The sequence below is a fragment of the Pygocentrus nattereri genome, chromosome 6 (assembly GCF_015220715.1).
Source record: "Pygocentrus nattereri isolate fPygNat1 chromosome 6, fPygNat1.pri, whole genome shotgun sequence".
NCBI lineage: Eukaryota > Metazoa > Chordata > Actinopteri > Characiformes > Serrasalmidae > Pygocentrus > Pygocentrus nattereri.
The window spans coordinates 9,549,774-9,567,283 of record NC_051216.1 but is presented as its reverse complement, the minus strand read 5'-3'; the positions used below and the strand labels follow the sequence as shown (position 1 = coordinate 9,567,283).

Here is a 17,510-nt window from a genome sequence, read left to right as displayed (position 1 = left end):
TAGATAGATAGATAGATAGATAGATAGATAGATAGATAGATAGATAGAACTACAGACAGATAGCTAGATAGATAGATAGATAGATAGATAGATAGATAGATAGATAGATAGAACTACAGACAGATAGATAGATAGATAGATAGATAGATAGATAGATAGATAGATAGATAGATAGATAGATAGATAGATAGATCTTATTATTTAGGCCTAACCTACAAAGTGTGTTTAGTAATCACAACCTATAATTAGACCAGTTTAAATGTCCTCTTCGTGTTTTTTTTTAACTTTTATTTGACTTTATTTATTTTATTAAGGCTTTTATTTGACAGTGTGTGCCAGGGTTTTCACTTCTTTAAAGAAAAAAATTGCTAACCTTCATAAACAAAGTGAAACATTGTATTTTATCATGATGAAATCTGGCAAATCATTCAAATAATATAGATTTTTTTACAATAATGTAAAAAAATACAGCTATAAGTGCATAGCTATGTACTGGGGCAACTTCACAAAGACTAATTCAAAGGTCTATTCATTGTGAAATCTTTAAATGCATAAGTCCTAGAACTGAATGAACTGTCCCAGCATACAATCAACTGTTTTCCTACTGGTTAGAGGACCAGTAACACAACCGTCTGCAGTATCTGTATTGCAAAGGCCAGTATTCTGATGATAGTTAACACGTGATATGTCACGCAGCCCTTCTCTGAAAGCAGCTGACGCTGAACAGGGAATTAAACTAAAGACAAATGGAGCTCACAGTGAACCTGACCCCTGGAGTTATCACCTACAAATCACGCTGCCGCTCTCCAGCAGTTTCCTCCAATGGCACTCAAACACGTGACCACTTTAGGACGAGAGAGATGAAACATTCCACCGTGAAGCCTGCTGTAGTGTGTCTGTTCCAGCAGTAATTTATCTATTCACAGAGGCACACTTGTGTAAAATAGTGCCTCGAACTAAGCAGCTTTAAAATGGGGCTAGTTTAGATCCCTAAAGAACGCACACAGGTAACAAGACTCCGGTACAGAGCACCTCAATCCAAGAGAAGCTTTTAACACAAGGCCCAAAACCCAAATAAGGGAAAAGAAGTATGACGCATTATACTCAGAGCTACTTTCTGTAGGACCACATGAAGGAACGAAGGAGATAACAAGTCACTTTTATCCATTTATATATATATATATATATATATATATATATATTTTTTTTTATCTGAAGCTACATGACAAATGATGAAGCCTGGTTCCCCCTCAGTTCATGAACACTGCATAACGTACTACTGAAGCAGAATAAACACAAACCCAAAACGAATGGATGGATGGTTAGATAGACAGATGGATCATTACATACATACATAAAGAACCAGCTAGAGACAGACAAAACAGACAGATGCGTAAAAAAAAAACGGACAGATGGACAGACAGGTAGACAGATAGATAGATAAACAGACAATTAGCTAACCCTAAATCTAACCCAGACAGACAGACAGACTGACAGACTGATAAACTGAGAACCAGCTAGAGAGACAGACAAACAAACAGCCAGTAGATAGAAAAATGAATGACGGTGGATATTTACATATGATATAACTGAAGTATGAAGTATCGCCATTTAGTTTGGCACAATACATTGTATGTGAATCAGCACTGTTTCAGTGGCCTGCGCCACACTGACACTGCAGCATGCTATAATGTGTAAATCAGTCCTCCAACACATTACAGGTCTTTCTCCACTGCGTGCTGTGACCATCCTGACCAACCACAAACGCTTTTTCTCTGATAAAGTTTTCCTAGTATGGCTTACTCTGGTTGCTTAGCCTTGCTAAATAACACAAAAAAGGACAAAAAGTAAAAAACAAAAAAAAAACATATATTACTGTAACAGGCTGTTACAGAACACCACAAACAAATGGCTTATTAATGCATTCACAAGTGTGTGCATGCACACACACGCACACACACACACACACACACGCACGCACACACAACCTCAATCACATCTCCATGCATACCTGACCTTGACCTGCTGAGTCCAAAGCCCAGTGAGGTAGCTCGGAGCTCCTGTAGCCGTGCCTCGGGGGACCTGAAGTGGGAAACACAGCGCTTTTCTCTCCGCTCAAAACGAGCGCCTTTAGACAAACCGTGAGCTCTCCACAGTGACTCACCCTCCACAAACAGCCGCTTCACTCTCAACACAAACAACGCACACATATGAAACCTGCTTCCCCCTCGGCTCACCAACACAGCAGAGCCTACTACTGATGCAGAAAAACACAGACTCAATCAGACAGACAGACGGTTAAACAGAGAGACAGCAAGAAAGACAGATAAACACAGACTCAATCAGACAGACAGACAGATAGACGGTTAAACAAACAGACAGCAAGAGGGACAGATAAACACAGACTCAATCAGACAGACAGACAGACAGACAGACAGACAGCAAGAGAGACAGATAAACACAGACTCAATCAGACAGACAGACAGACAGACAGCAAGAGAGACAGATAAACACAGACTCAATCAGACAGACAGACAGACAGACAGCAAGAGAGACAGATAAACACAGACTCAATCAGACAGACAGACAGACAGACAGACAGACACAGAGACAGTTAAACAGACAGACAACCGGCTAGAGGGACAAACAGACAACCAGACAGATACATAGACACACAAATCAACCATATACACAAATCAGACATATACACACACCCACACACATACACTCACAAATCAGACATATACACACACCCCACAAATCAGACATATACACACACACCCACACACAAATCAGACATATACACACACCCCGCACACAAATCTGACATATACACACACCCACACAAATCAGACATATACACACACCCCACACAAATCAGACATATACACACACCCCCACACACAAATCTGACATATACACACACCCACACAAATCAGACATATACACACACCCCACACAAATCAGACATATACACACACACCCACACACAAATCAGACATATACACACACCCCACACACAAATCTGACATATACACACACCCACACAAATCAGACATATACACACACCCCACACAAATCAGACATATACACACACCCCCACACACAAATCTGACATATACACACACCCACACAAATCAGACATATACACACACCCCACACAAATCAGACATATACACACACCCCCACACACAAATCTGACATATACACACACCCACACAAATCAGACATATACACACACCCCACACAAATCAGACATATACACACAACCCCACACACAAATCAGACATATACACACACCCACACAAATCAGACATATACACAAATCTGACATATGCACACACCCACACAAATCAGACATATACACAAATCAGACACATACACACACCCACACAAATTATACACACACCCCCACAAATCAGACATATACACACACACCCCCACAAATCAGACATATACACACACCCCCACAAATCAGACATATACACACACACCCCCACAAATCAGACATATACACACACCCCCACAAATCAGACATATACACACACCCCCACAAATCTGACATATACACACACCCACACAAATCAGACATAGAAACACACCCACACAAATCAGACATATACACACACCCCACAAATCAGACATATACACACACCCACACAAATCTGACATATACACACACCCACACAAATCAGACATAGAAACACACCCACACAAATCTGACATATACACACACCCACACAAATCAGACATAGAAACACACCCACACAAATCAGACATAGAAACACACCCACACAAATCAGACATAGAAACACACCCACACAAATCAGACATATACACACACCCACACAAACAAAGCAACATGTAGTTTACCAAACCCACACAAAACACAGAAGATACAAATCACACATTTAGTTTAACAAAATCAGTGTTCGCTCATTCAAAACCTTTACAGGTAATGTTCAGACTTTGTGTTGCTGTGAAACAAAAGGCTCACAATTCTGTTTCGCAAGTTATGGTGGTAGCCACACACAAAAAGTGCATTTCTTCTGCTTATTTTGACTGGTACACTAATAGATTCTCATATTCTAGTTATATAAAATACAGTGATAATGTTCCATATAGACCAGAAATATGTGAGTACAACTATAAACAAGAGTGTCCCATGTATTACATATATTTAATTGTCTATGTAATAAGTCTCACCTGTATCATTTATGCAAGTACTACATGTAATAATCATCATCATCATCATCAATAAGTCCTATAATTAATATCTACATGAAAGCATCTACATCCACCAGCCACTTCTTTAAGTACACCTCCTTGTATCTACATTCATCGTCCATTTTATCAGCTCCATTTACCAGTGTGTGTTAGTGTGTGTTGTCCTGGTCTGAGTGGATCAGACACAGCAGTGCTGCTGGAGTTGTTAAACACCTCAGTGTCACTAATGGACTGAGAACAGTCCACCAACTAAAAACATCCAGCGAGCAGCGTCCTGTGGTCAGAGTCCTGTGACAACTGATGAAGGACTAGAGGATGACCAACACAAACTGTGCAGCAGCAGATGAGCTGTCGTCTCTGACTTTACATCTACAGGGTGGACTGACGAGGTAGGAGTGTCTAATAGAGCGGACAGTGAGTGGACACAGTGTTTAAAAACTCCAGCAGCACTGCTGTGTCTGATCCACTCGTACCAGCACCACACATTAACACACCACCACCACCACCACGTCAGTGTTACGGCAGAGCTGAGAATGAGCCACCACCCAAATAGTACCTGCTCTGTGGGGGTCCATGGGGGTCCTGACCACTGAAGAACAGGGTAAAAGGGGCTAACAAAGTATCAGAGAAACAGATGGACTACAGTCTGTAACTGTAGAACTACAAATAATGAGTGTAGTCCCAGTGAAGTTCCTATATGTAATCATATGGTCTACATGTATTATATATGTATAGTATAAATACACTTATAGATGATAAAATGTTCTACGCTCTAACCTAAACCTAGCCTTAATAACAGCCCCAGTAACCAAAAAGAAATGTTTTCCTCTCCTTTTAGTCCAAAGGCCTTTTTGTCTTGAAAATGTACAAAAACAAACACAGATGTTTGAGACAAGTCCGTAGGGGTTGAGGTGGCAGGGACCGGTGGTGAGTGAAGGCCGGAGCCTGCCTGGAAAAGATCAGCTCAGGCCACACTCCTCTGGTGTGGTCTCCTCTGTCTCTTCAGGATGTTATTATGTGATTTGGGAGGCACGCTGCATCTAAATTAGCTCCAGTGGCTCCCTGCCTCCCTCCTGAGGCGGCCGGCTCACATGGGGGAGGGACCACTATGGGAACAAAAACGGAAACATCTTGGCTGCCGATTAGAGCAGGAACTCCTAAAGATACTCGGGTTCTTACGGCTGCGATTTAGCGCAGTGCGAATGCTCAGAGAGCGCGAGGAAGGATTACGGTCTTAATGTTTCATCCCGGCAGATTTGCCTGTTTAAGGCGGAAGGCTAGCAGATGGTGTTAAGTATGCTTGTGCTGAACTGCATGCTCACTATAGCTACACTGCTCCCAAACTCACCGTATGTGCAGGGCAAGCTCTCTCTCTCTCTCTCTCTCTCTATAACATGGATATTATATGTAGTTAAACAGGCTCCAGTAGAACAAGCTGCCCACTCCTGGTCCTCGAGATCTACCACCCTGCAGAGTTTAGCCTCAACCCTAATCTATCACAGCTGATTCTGGTAGCAAAGGCCTTCAGTAGCATCTGAATATTAGAGCCAGGTGTGTTGGATAAAAACATACTGGACATTAACTTTTTAGTGCAAACAAGCATCGTTTGATTCTGTGATATATTCAGAAAACATCCAGATACTTTCATTTTATTATCATTATTCGCACTAACTGAGCACCTCAAGATATCAAAAAGTTTTTTTTCCCGAAGTTTCTCGTACTCTGTAGGTGTGCTTTCACCAGAGAGCAGCCTCAGCCATCATGAATACCCGAGATCACAGCACCCGTGTCTGTACACGCATGTGTTGATGCCTGGAGAACCCCCACAATTCAGCTGTTCATGTAGCTGAGGGGACGCAATTCACGAAAGCCACCTGAGCAGCTCTTCTTAATGTGTCTGAGGCCTTCAAAACAAAGCCTTAAACAAAGCTACAGGAGGAACATCAGAAGGCATCATGAACTTTCAATGGCAGCTCTGTGAATTGGGAGAACGGATTCTTTCACAGGCTTTGAATGTGAAGATGAGCTCGGAAGGGTTTGTGTTTCATTTATCAAGGCACAGAGAAATAGGCCCAAATGAACCATCACTGAGGTTGGAAAGTTCTAACCTCAAACACCAACACTGCAGAAACGTGTGCCTTCATCTCATTCACGTCGCTTATCATTTAACACTCTCTTATCGCAGCTGCTTGAACGCATTACTCGTTTCTTAATTTACAAGGTTCTCAACTGAATTTCAAAAACTGACCCTTGAGACAGAGGGTCAGATTTACTAAGGCTGTAGCTTATCACGCAAATTGATCTTAGCCACGCCCACTAACTGCTCACTTGTGAAGCGCAGGGTCTAAAATGTGCCATGAACAGAAAATTAAAGCTCATTGATGAAGAGAAAGAGTTTTTTTTCCCACCAAAACATTCTAGAGTAGTGGCAAACTACAACTGTTAGAGCTAGGCCTTCGGTTGATGGCCATACATGTCAAACGTTGGTCAAAAGTGGGAAAAATAAGTAAATAAAACACAAAAATCCTAATTTACTGCAGAATATAACTGTGGCACCATTCTAACGAGAAGCTGGCGAATGAGAAGCTGATGTTGACAGTTTCTTGTTCCATGTTAAACATATCAGGAAACCAGTCGGAGTCCATTCACCTCCAGATGATCCATTTTTGTCTTAAATCTCTCTCTTTGCCATTTCTTTAGCTACTAGCTGCGAGAGATTGTTGTCTGACAAGCAGTCTGTGCACCAAACGTCAGGGTTAAAGGGGTTATTAGCAGTTGTACATTCACTCCAGGGTTTTAAGACCATTATGGTTAAAACTCTGTTGAACGACCAGCAGAGCTTTACTTGACTGTACAGGAGGATTACCTATAAATCTAATTCTGCTGTGGACATGTAAACATCTTTTTTCACAGAAATCTTTAGGCCCACCGCTACAACAGCCCGAAAATAGTTTGTGAAGTGATAACAATGACTTTGCATGCATACTGAGGCCGCATCTTGGCATCTTATTTTGCATATGCATGAGTGAGAAAAGCACAGTTTGCACTTTACCATGCGCACAGCCCAAAAACGTGTCTCACTTTTGTGCATTACGCTTGCGCACAGTGGAGCCGAATTGCGCCTGTAATCACAACAAAAGGCACAGTACATCGGGCCCGAGCACTTAAGCATCATTTACATCAAAGTTTCAAGTGCATCATTCGGCTGAAGATTTCCAAAGACACTTCAGTTATGTAAACTTAGAATTGCTGATATTTAACTGCCATTATAAATAAGAATAAGGGTCGTCAGGTTGTGTTGGTAGAACTGTTTTGACTATAGGACTCTTTCTGTCGTAAATCTTTATAATCAGTGGGAGAAAGTGTGCAATCTTTTCTTCCGGCTCTTCGTCGTTTCGTAAACAGCTCTCTCTGCCTCAATCAGCCTTGATCTTGTCCTCTAACGCTGCGTCTCTCTCTCTTCTCTCTTTTTTTGTCTCTCCAGGGCGTGGGTGTCTGTAAATGGGGTCTGTTAATGTGGCACCAACAAAGGCACTCAACCTTCAACTGCCTTTAGTCCTCAACGTGGATAAAATGCTTTTCTGCCACAGCACGTGGATCAGCACCAAGCACAGACTCAGAGCCCACACCCAGAAGACCGTATAGATGGTGCAAACATCTTTATTCTAAGCTGCACTCACTCAGATGATCAGGCCAAGCTGCAGAGGCTTAACCCTCCTTCAACTCCTAAGGAGTATAAGGTTCGGAACACTTCTTCTTAAACTTAATGAATTATTTCTTTAAGCAAAACAGGCAGTAACTGCAATTTTGGTCCTGTTTCAGATGATTGGATTGTATAAAGTCTTCGCTTAAACTGTAATCATAAAAATGTAAATGTATTAAATGCTTGTACTAAATGCTTTTGTTTTATGTATTAAACACATTTATTGTTTAATATATTTTTTCAGCATGTTTTGTGAATTTGCATCCACTTTTTTCTAACTCTTTAATGAAGGCTTAGCTCCGCCCCCACTCTGCACAATCTTATGGTGTCATATCAATAAAAAGTGTTGAGTTATATATCAATAACTAGAATATCCATGTATGTTTACTTTTTGTACTAACTCCAACTCCATAATAATTGTTGTCTCTCAGCATTCATGAAATCATGTTCATTCTTGGCCATTTTCTGAAGGATGTTACATAAGGGGTATATATATATATATATATATATATATATAAGGGGCGGTTGTGGGCTGGAGGTTAGGGAACTGGCCCTGTAAGGTCGCCGGTTTGATCTCCAGGGCCGACAGTCCATGACTGAGGTGTTCTTGAGCAAGACACCTAACCCGCAACTGCTCCCCGGGTGCCGTGGATAGGGCTGCCCACCGCTCCGGGCAAGTGTGCTCACTGCCCCCTTGTGTGTGTGTTCACTAGTGTGTATGTGGTGTTTCACTTCACGGATGGGTGTAAATGCGGAGGTGGAATTTCCCCAGTTGTGGGATCAAAAAAGTATCACTTAACTTAATATATATATATATATATATATATATATATATATATATATATATATATATATATATATATATATATGTATATATATATATTTATTATTTATTTATTTATTTTTGAATAAACAATAAAACAACAAGATTTCAGTGATCTGTCTGGAGAGTTTCTTCACAATTAAATTAATATTTTAAGTCTTTAATTCTGCTGTTCCACCCAAAGCATTGATTTGTGCATTATTTAATAAAGTGTAAATATATGCATATTAAAGATAACATTTCATTTGCATATCCAAATGTAATGTTTTGCAAAGCTTCCAGTAGAAAAATACTATTTAACACAGTATAAAACAATATTTACCGCAAATGTGCATTGTGAGCTCCTGCTGGTGTGGGTTCATGTATGTTTCTTCTCTTTAAATTACACACACATAAGCGAGTTGCCCACCAACAGATCCCCCTAATGAAGCAACTTCCAAAGTCATGACCACATGCTTTACGTAAAAAAATAACTAGGTGTTTGACACTGTTAGAAGAACTGCTCTTGAATTCTGATACTTACTGAAAACCATAAAGAGTTATTATATATTATATATAGTTTCTATAGTGTAATGGAAAACACCACTGTCCCGCACATTGCACGGCCACTTCATTATACCTACAAAAGCTCTTGGACAAGTTTTAAGTCGCTCTTGATAAGATCATCTGCCAAATAATATAAATGTGTTGTAATTTCATAATTTTGCAACTCTTCTAAACAATCTAGGCCCTTGTGATGTATGGAAAATGCTAAGAATTTTAAAAACTATTTCAAGTTAATTTAGTCCTCTCTGGTAGTCCTCTGACCCAACACAGTGATTATCACCCTTGAACCAGCGCCATCGCCTAACCAAAATGCCTACGTTCACTGACCACTGCACTAATCAACTCAGCCACTGGGTGGAATGCATATCATTCCCTATGGGAGATATACTGGAAACGTGACCACATCACTGAACTCTACATGATATCATAAACGCCTGATCACTGCTCTACTGACCACACACACCACACACTTCATAGACAGCATCACCAGCAGCACTCTGTCCCCACATCACAATGAATCAAAATAACTGCCCACACCATTGCCCTAAGGAAAGTCATACATATACCGGCAGTCATATGCACTAAGATGCCAGAAATGCACTGCTAAAAGACATATTTCTGTCTGTCTGACTGTCTGTCTCTGTGTATATGGACCATTCCAAATTAGTTCAAACTGCAGTCCCACAGAAAAAAAAATACAAAATAACGAAAACAATTAAGTATTCAGACCTTAGATATTTAGATGTGTTATGATCTATTTAAACATTACAAGTATACATGTAAAAAGACATTAATTGGTTAGTAATAAGCTAAATATCACTGATGTTGGGACAAAACCTAGTATTCTCCAATTTTTTCAGTTTTTGACATAATTTGAAAAATACCTGTTGCCTTTTACTTTTTGTGTGTACGTAAAATTTCCGAAAGAAACAGCCCAAAATTCTGGTTCCATTGACTTACATTAAAAGTAAAGCAAGTTTTTTCCTTCTCCTGTAAAGTTACCATTTTGGAGATACAAGGTTTTGTTCCGACAGCAGCAATGTGTACAGAATCATCATACATAGGGTACTTTCTGTTGGGTTGTGTCTGTCCCAAATCCTAACCCCTAAATTTACACTTGTGAACAATGGTTGCCAGATCTGACACCACCAAACTTCTTCCTTTAGGTTATGCTCAAAGGAAATGTCTAATGGAACAAGCGTCGCACTGTGGAAGATTTGAAGGAAAACATCCAACATGAAATAACTGCTATTTCTTTATTCAACATAAACAAGAACTGCTTACTTTGACAATAAGTAACTTCTTGACTGACAACCATAACTAATAACCAACCACAGGCTGCTTTTTTTGCATGACACGTTGGGGCAGATGAACACTGTGCTACAACAAAAACTCACCTGATTGAAACAAAGTCATATATACACTAGCAAAAATCTCATTTAGTAGCCACTAATTGTTGTTAAAGTAACTCTAGAAACACATTTCCAGTCATAACGATGTGCAACTTTTTTCAGCCCAGCAGCTATATTTCCATCTGCAAGGCTCAGTACTTAGACCAAGGGTTGGCAACATGTGGCTCCAGAGCCATATGTGGCTCTTTTACTGCTCTGCTGCGGCTCCACAGCAGGATTAGATTTTTTGGTAATAATAAAATAATCCTCCTTTACAGTAAAATAAAGCTCTGCTGATCATTCAACACAGTTTAACAATAAATGGTCATAAACACTGGAGTTAAAGTAGCCTATAACTGCTAATTCATCAATCTTTAACCTTGAAGATTGGCGTGCAGAGTGCTGGTCACCATAGCAATGCAGAAAAGTCTTGACTAGCTAGTAGCTAACAAAAACGCAAAGAGGTGAACAATGATCATTTGGAGACAAACAGGCATTTATACTCACTCCAGCTTGTTGCCTGATACATTTAATCTGCAACAAGAATCCATCAAACACTCACAAGTGGCGAAGCTGAAGCCAGCTTCTCATTTGAATTGCCCTGTTCCACCTTAAATAGTGCAGCAGTTACATACTGATGCCTCAGGCACCATTTAAGGTGGAATGGTACACTGAAGCTGGCGAATGACAAACTGACTGGGCTTGTAAAAAGCGGAATGTGACATTTCACAAGAAACTATTATACATTGCGGAAAAGTTTCCTGCCAGAGATGCGAGAAATGCAGCTGTAGCTGAGCCTAAGCTTAAAGCAGAGCAAAGTAAATCTGTGTTTTCATTTATATATGTTTGCCAATGCTAGTAACACATACACAGACATATTTACAGGCAAGATGGACATAAAATGGACATAAAATGCTGGTGCACCTCTATAGGCAGAGCGCCTGAGACTGAGACCATGCTATAGTGCAAGTATAATGTATTTAAATGTACAGAGTCTTAGTAACTGCAATGCAGGGACCTGAGCTGTCACTGGCGGTCGTTTAGTGGAGACATAAGAGAGGAGAGGAATAGATGAAGAAAAAGTGCCCAGTCTTTTTAGGGACGCTTTAGAGCTCTGCTACCTCGTCCTTTTGTGTCAGCATCTATTTGGTCAAGAGAGATGGCGGCAAACAGCAAACAGCCAGAACCGTTGCCCCAGTCCACCGGGCAGAGATGCTCTTACACAGATCTGACAGCCACTGGGCTGCTTTTCTCTCTCTCTCTCTCTTTCTCAGCAGTCTGAGTCTTCAGGGCATGGCCTTTCCCTGTCTGCAAGCCCTTCAACCTGTCTGCCAGTATATGTCTTTAAGTCCGCCTGTCTCTCTGCATGGGTTTAAGCCTGTCTGTCTGTCTGTTTATGTCATTCAGCCTGTCTGTCTATGTCATTCAGCCTGACTGTCTCCGTAACGTTGCTGTTAAACCTTTAATCTTCAGTTTGAAATTTTTTGACATAATTTGAAAAAGGCAGGTGCACTTTGTTATTTCAAAATTTCATGATGAACGGACCAACAAAAATGGTCTCAAACTACTCAGAAAAAAATATTTCTCCATTTACTTCCATTAAAATTTAAGAACGTTCTTCTTCGTCCTGTAAAGTTACGTTTTTGGAGATATGAGGGTTTGTTCTGACAAAAGATCAAGTCAGTTAACCAACAGAAAGATCAGGTGAGTGGCCTGTTCTAAGACCTGCCCCCTATAAAAAGTGCCAGAAGTCAGAAGCAAAAGAAAAATTCCAGAAGCAAAAAATATCAGCAAACATAAAAAGAAGGCAAAAACCAGCTAAATTTACACCTGAATGAGCAAAAATTTGTAGAAATTTTTGATTTAATACGCTTGATTAGTTTGATTCAACAAATTTCTGACAATTTGATGCTCAACAGCTTCGTTCCAAAGCCTATAGGCTGCAGCCGAGGGAGGGCGGGTCCTCGGTAGGACTGTCCTATGAAGACTCCTCCTTAGTAGCCCAATGGTCACACTAATGAACAGCTCTAACGAGGCTGCGTGGTGACGAGCCCAGAAAGGTCCCGTCTCTTCAAATTGTGGCTCAAAACTTGTGAGGGAACTGGTGAGAGAAAACAGAGCCTGTTGCGTTGTGTTTGTTGCTATGGTAGCTAATACACCAACAAGCTTATGTAGTAGCATAAACTACATATATACAAATACTTCTGATTAAAATACAACATATGGATGATATACAATATATGGATGAATGCTCTGATTACATCAATCATTTTATACCTAAGGACGTGAATAACTTACATTTTAAGCTCCAATGGCTTTGTTTTCCGACATTTTTGTGGTGCTATTATTTCCCCCTTTCCCTTTTTGTTGTTGGTGTGCAGAGATACGTGGGTAACCGAAGGCCTGGAAGGATACACCTGATGCCTCCTTGAAATCACTCAGAATGTAGGCTGCATTTGAAGGGTCATTCACTTTGGAACGGCCTGCTATGATGTAGCAGCTGCAGCCTAGGCTTTGGAACGCTATTTAAGCTAATATTTTTTCTTATGGATTTTATTCATCCATCTATCCATACTCAACCGCTTATCTGGGGCCAGGTCACGGGGGCAGCAGCCTAAGCAAAGAGGCCCAGGCCTCCCTCTCCCCCGCCACCTGCTCCAGCTCTTCCGGAGGGATACCGAGGCGTTCCCAAGACAGTCGAGAGATATAATCCCTCCAACGTGTCCTGGGTCTTCCTCGGGGTCTCCTCCCCGTTGGACATGTCTGGAACACCTCCCTAGGGAGGCGTCCAGAGGCCATCCTTACCAGATGCCCGAACCACCTCAAATGGCTTCTCTCAACGTGGAGGAGCAGCAGCTCTACTCCGAGCCTCTCCCGAATCGCCGATCTTCTCACCCTATCTCTAAGGGAGAGCCCGCCAACCCTGCCGAGAAAGCTCATTTCGGCCGCTTGTATCCACGATTTTATTCATTTTATTTGAAATTTTGACATATATTATGCCTCAGACCTGGTTCGGCATTTGTCTGTCTTTCTGTGTTGAGTCTGCTTGATTCTGCATCCATTTGTCCCGTCTGTCTTGTTTCTAGACCGAATATTTACCTGTATCTGTCTGTCTGCCTGTCTGTTCATGCGCATGATTGTTCAGCTGTCTCTCTGTCTGTCGTTTTGCATCCGTTTGTCTGTCTGTCTGACTCTCTTCTAGCCTGTATATCCACTTGTGTCTCTTGGTCTGTCCCTGTCTGCCTTTTCATGTATTCGTCTGTTAATTCGGTCTTCTGTCTGGCTTTGTGTCTGTCTGGGGGGGCGTGTTGGGTCCTGTTGTCTGCATTACATCACTGCTTCCCTACTGCAGTGGCAAACACAATACACACACATAGTAGTGCTCACTCTAAACTGTCCCATCTCGCTCGCTCAGTGCCTTCGCTAAGCTGTGCTGAGTCAATAAACAGCAGAGGCTCAGCACAATAATGTCCAGCGTGAACGGAGACGGCATGAAAAATGTCACCAATCAGCTGCCGTTTTGCGCCGGGCTTCTGGGATCATTTGTCCGTTTATGGTTTTGAACCAACAAGCAAAAAATGTGGATGAAAAATAGACTAAGGAACCTTGAAAGACCACACAGACAGAGAAGACACAGCGTCTCCGCGTGCGGCACTCTGAACTGCAGGGGCGTAAGGCTCTAATTTGCAGAGGAGTCAGTAGCTGAGTTGTTAGCTGCTGCTCTAATGAAGCTGCGATTTGTGCGTGGCTGGAGCAGAGCTGGGTTCACTCGGTCTGCTCCCACCTCCACCTCTCCCTGATTAAAGCGCCATGGGACTGAGCCACACATGGCGCGGCAAATTCGGCTTCAGTGTGACACTTCAGCCAGGGAGATGAAAGAGTAAGATGCTGGAGCAGGACCAGCTCATTCCAGATTTTGGAATTATGGAGCAAAACTGATTATGATTTATTCTAAAACGCTCCATACTGTTCTCTGTATGTTTCAGTTTGAAGTGTTCGGTTATATTAACAATACACACACACACACACACACACACACACATTTTATATGTGTGTGTGTGTATATATATATATATATATATATATATATATATATATATATATATACACACACACACACACACACACACATATAAAGTGTGTGTGTGTGTGTGTGTGTGTATATGTGTGTGTGTGTATATATATATATATATATATATATATATATATATATATATATATACACACACACACATATACACACACACACACACACACACACTTTATATGTGTGTGTGTGTGTGTGTGTGTATATATATATATATATATATATATATATATATATATATATATATATATATATATATATATACACACACACACACACACACACACACACACACACACACACACACACACACACACTATACACTTTATAAAGCACTGGCATCAATTTGATATAACAGTCAGTATAGTAGATATACAGTACATCATAAAACAAATAGTTTGGGTCCTAAAATCCGATTGGCTGAGCTGCGTTCGAAGTCGTTGTAAAATCCACGATACAGGCACATCTATGACCGCCTCACAACAGCACAACACAACTGAATTGTGTATCATTGCTCACAGCACAAAATAAATAAATAAAAACCATTGGGCTGTTAATGGAATAATCTTTTCACTGAGTCAACGGACGTTTTTTTGTGTAAACTGAGCGACTGAACTAGAACTAGGGTGGTCAGCTAGCTAACAGGCTAAAAGAGCGACCAGCCTAAACACCTCCATCATTAATATCACAGGCTTGAATTAAAGCACTTACGGCATCATTACCTGTAAGACTGCAGTATAAAAGTCGCTTGAATGGCTCAAATCACAATTCCGTGTTTCAGTCAGAAGTCGCGTCAAACCCAGGCTGAATCCCAAACGGCTCTGTACTGCCTAAACAGTGTTCTAGCTATGGAGGTTTAGAACTTATAGCCTCTACAGCCAAACAGGGCATCATTTATTGAGTGTGGATGTGTCTGAGTCCCAAATGGCTGTTTCCTAGCTGTATTTTACTCTGTTGGGCTGCAGGATCCAGTATTTAAACTCCTACATAGTGCACTATGCAGGGAGCAGGGAGACATTTGAGATTCAGCCCCAGCGGGAGAAGAGCGGCGCAGCTGGATTAATGTTAAATAAGGATTAACATTAATGTTAAATAAGGTGACCAAAAAGTGCTTATAAAGCTAAAGTGCTGTGGTATCATATGTTTATGGTTATACAACACAAACTTAAATAATTCATGAAATGTCTGCAATATACGGCGATGGGTGACCGGACATTCTCCTCATTCAGCGGTCAATGGTTGCTTGGCTACTGTAAAGAACCTACATTTCTTGGTAGAATACTTGTTTATGTAGATTGTTATTATTAATAATTTTTAAATGAATGTCAGAAAAAATGTGTATTTTATCATATTTCCAGTTGGCTGCTGTTTTATAAGAGCAATAAGCCACTTGAGGCTGTGCCTCACTGTGATTTTTACCACAGGGAAGGGAGTTTTACTCCGCTTTGCAACATGCCTAAGAACACCTTTCCCGTGATGTAATCACAGTAACGCACAGCCTCTCGCGGCTTATTGCTTTAATATACACTACAACTTGAATTGAACTTGTTTGGAATCACTTTTCATATCATTTGTCGTTGTAAACAATAATAACCTACACAGTGTGTATTTCAATATTACAAATATCTATTCATTTATATACATTTATTCAATATTTACATTTTCATAGTTAATAAATTATAATATATTGTTCTTTACTAGCCCTGTTATGGACTGATGACCTGTCCAGAGCGTATCCTGCCTTCCACTCAGTGACTGCTGGGATAGGCTCCGGAGCCCACCCACCCACTTTGCTAGTTGAAGTATTTTTGTAGGCTTTTTTGCTTTTGAAGAATCTTGGATATTACATTTATCATCACTTCGGTCATTCTGAACATTTCCACAGCTCTGCTCATCAGTCTGGACACAGTTAAAATGTCTTCATTTTTAAGCTTTTTGTTGTCCGAGACTTGTAAACTTGTAGAGTACAAGCATATTAAACCAATTCTATACCTGTGTCTGGTTTTTATGCTGAAAATGTTGATCTTTGAACGGTTGTGTATAACAATGCACACATCTTCTAAGCCACTTCTACTTCTGGGTCGCGGGGGGTGCTGGAGCCTATCCCAGCGGTCATTGGGCGGAAGGCAGGATACACCCTGGACAGGTGAACAGGTCGCGATATTAACGGTTGTGTATAATATTGCGATATTAAGCCTGATCCTAATCTGATCCTACTTTACTCCATTTGACTGTGTTGCAGAGGTGAAAACAGATCTTATCCACAACATGTAACACTGAGTCATCAGTGGAACTGCATAAAAATATCAAATCAAAACCTGTGATATTAGCAATGCCAGTACTTCTGAGGTTATGCTGGTCGCAGCTGTCAGCAAAACACAATCAAGCCAGCCACATATAAAATATGAGTGCACAGCTACTACAGAGCATATGGTAATGTAGAGCAACAGCACTGAGAGAAAAGAGTAGACACTTTGTACATGTTAGAGCTATTTAAAATAAAAGTGGCACATTTAAAACACCATAAAAAAAGAAAAAAAAAAATTTCAGTTTAGGATGACACTACATAACTTAATAAATATTAAGCATATTACATGATTTTCAGCCGACTGCAGCATTGTCAAACGCCAGTAAAGGATATCTTATCTGGCTTTAATGTAATAAAGCGAGAACTGAGCAGCTATTTTATCTCCAAATTACAAACCCTGAACCAGTCTGTGTCCCTGCACCTCA

At 40.7% G+C, this 17,510-nt stretch overlaps 1 protein-coding gene across 18 annotated transcripts in view; it reads right to left on the bottom strand.

Annotated features, from left to right (window-relative positions):
* Positions 1-17,510, bottom strand: part of map2 (microtubule-associated protein 2) — a 238,370-nt gene that overhangs the window by 131,584 nt on the left and 89,276 nt on the right. The window contains exon 3 of one of the 18 annotated variants that reach the window (XM_037539238.1): positions 2,012-2,082. The exons of 16 other annotated variants lie outside the window; for them this stretch is intronic. The gene's annotated coding sequence lies outside the window, so the exon portion shown is untranslated. The remainder of the gene's footprint in view (positions 1-2,011; positions 2,083-17,510) is intronic. One more of the 18 variants, XM_037539237.1, reaches the window with a different exon arrangement.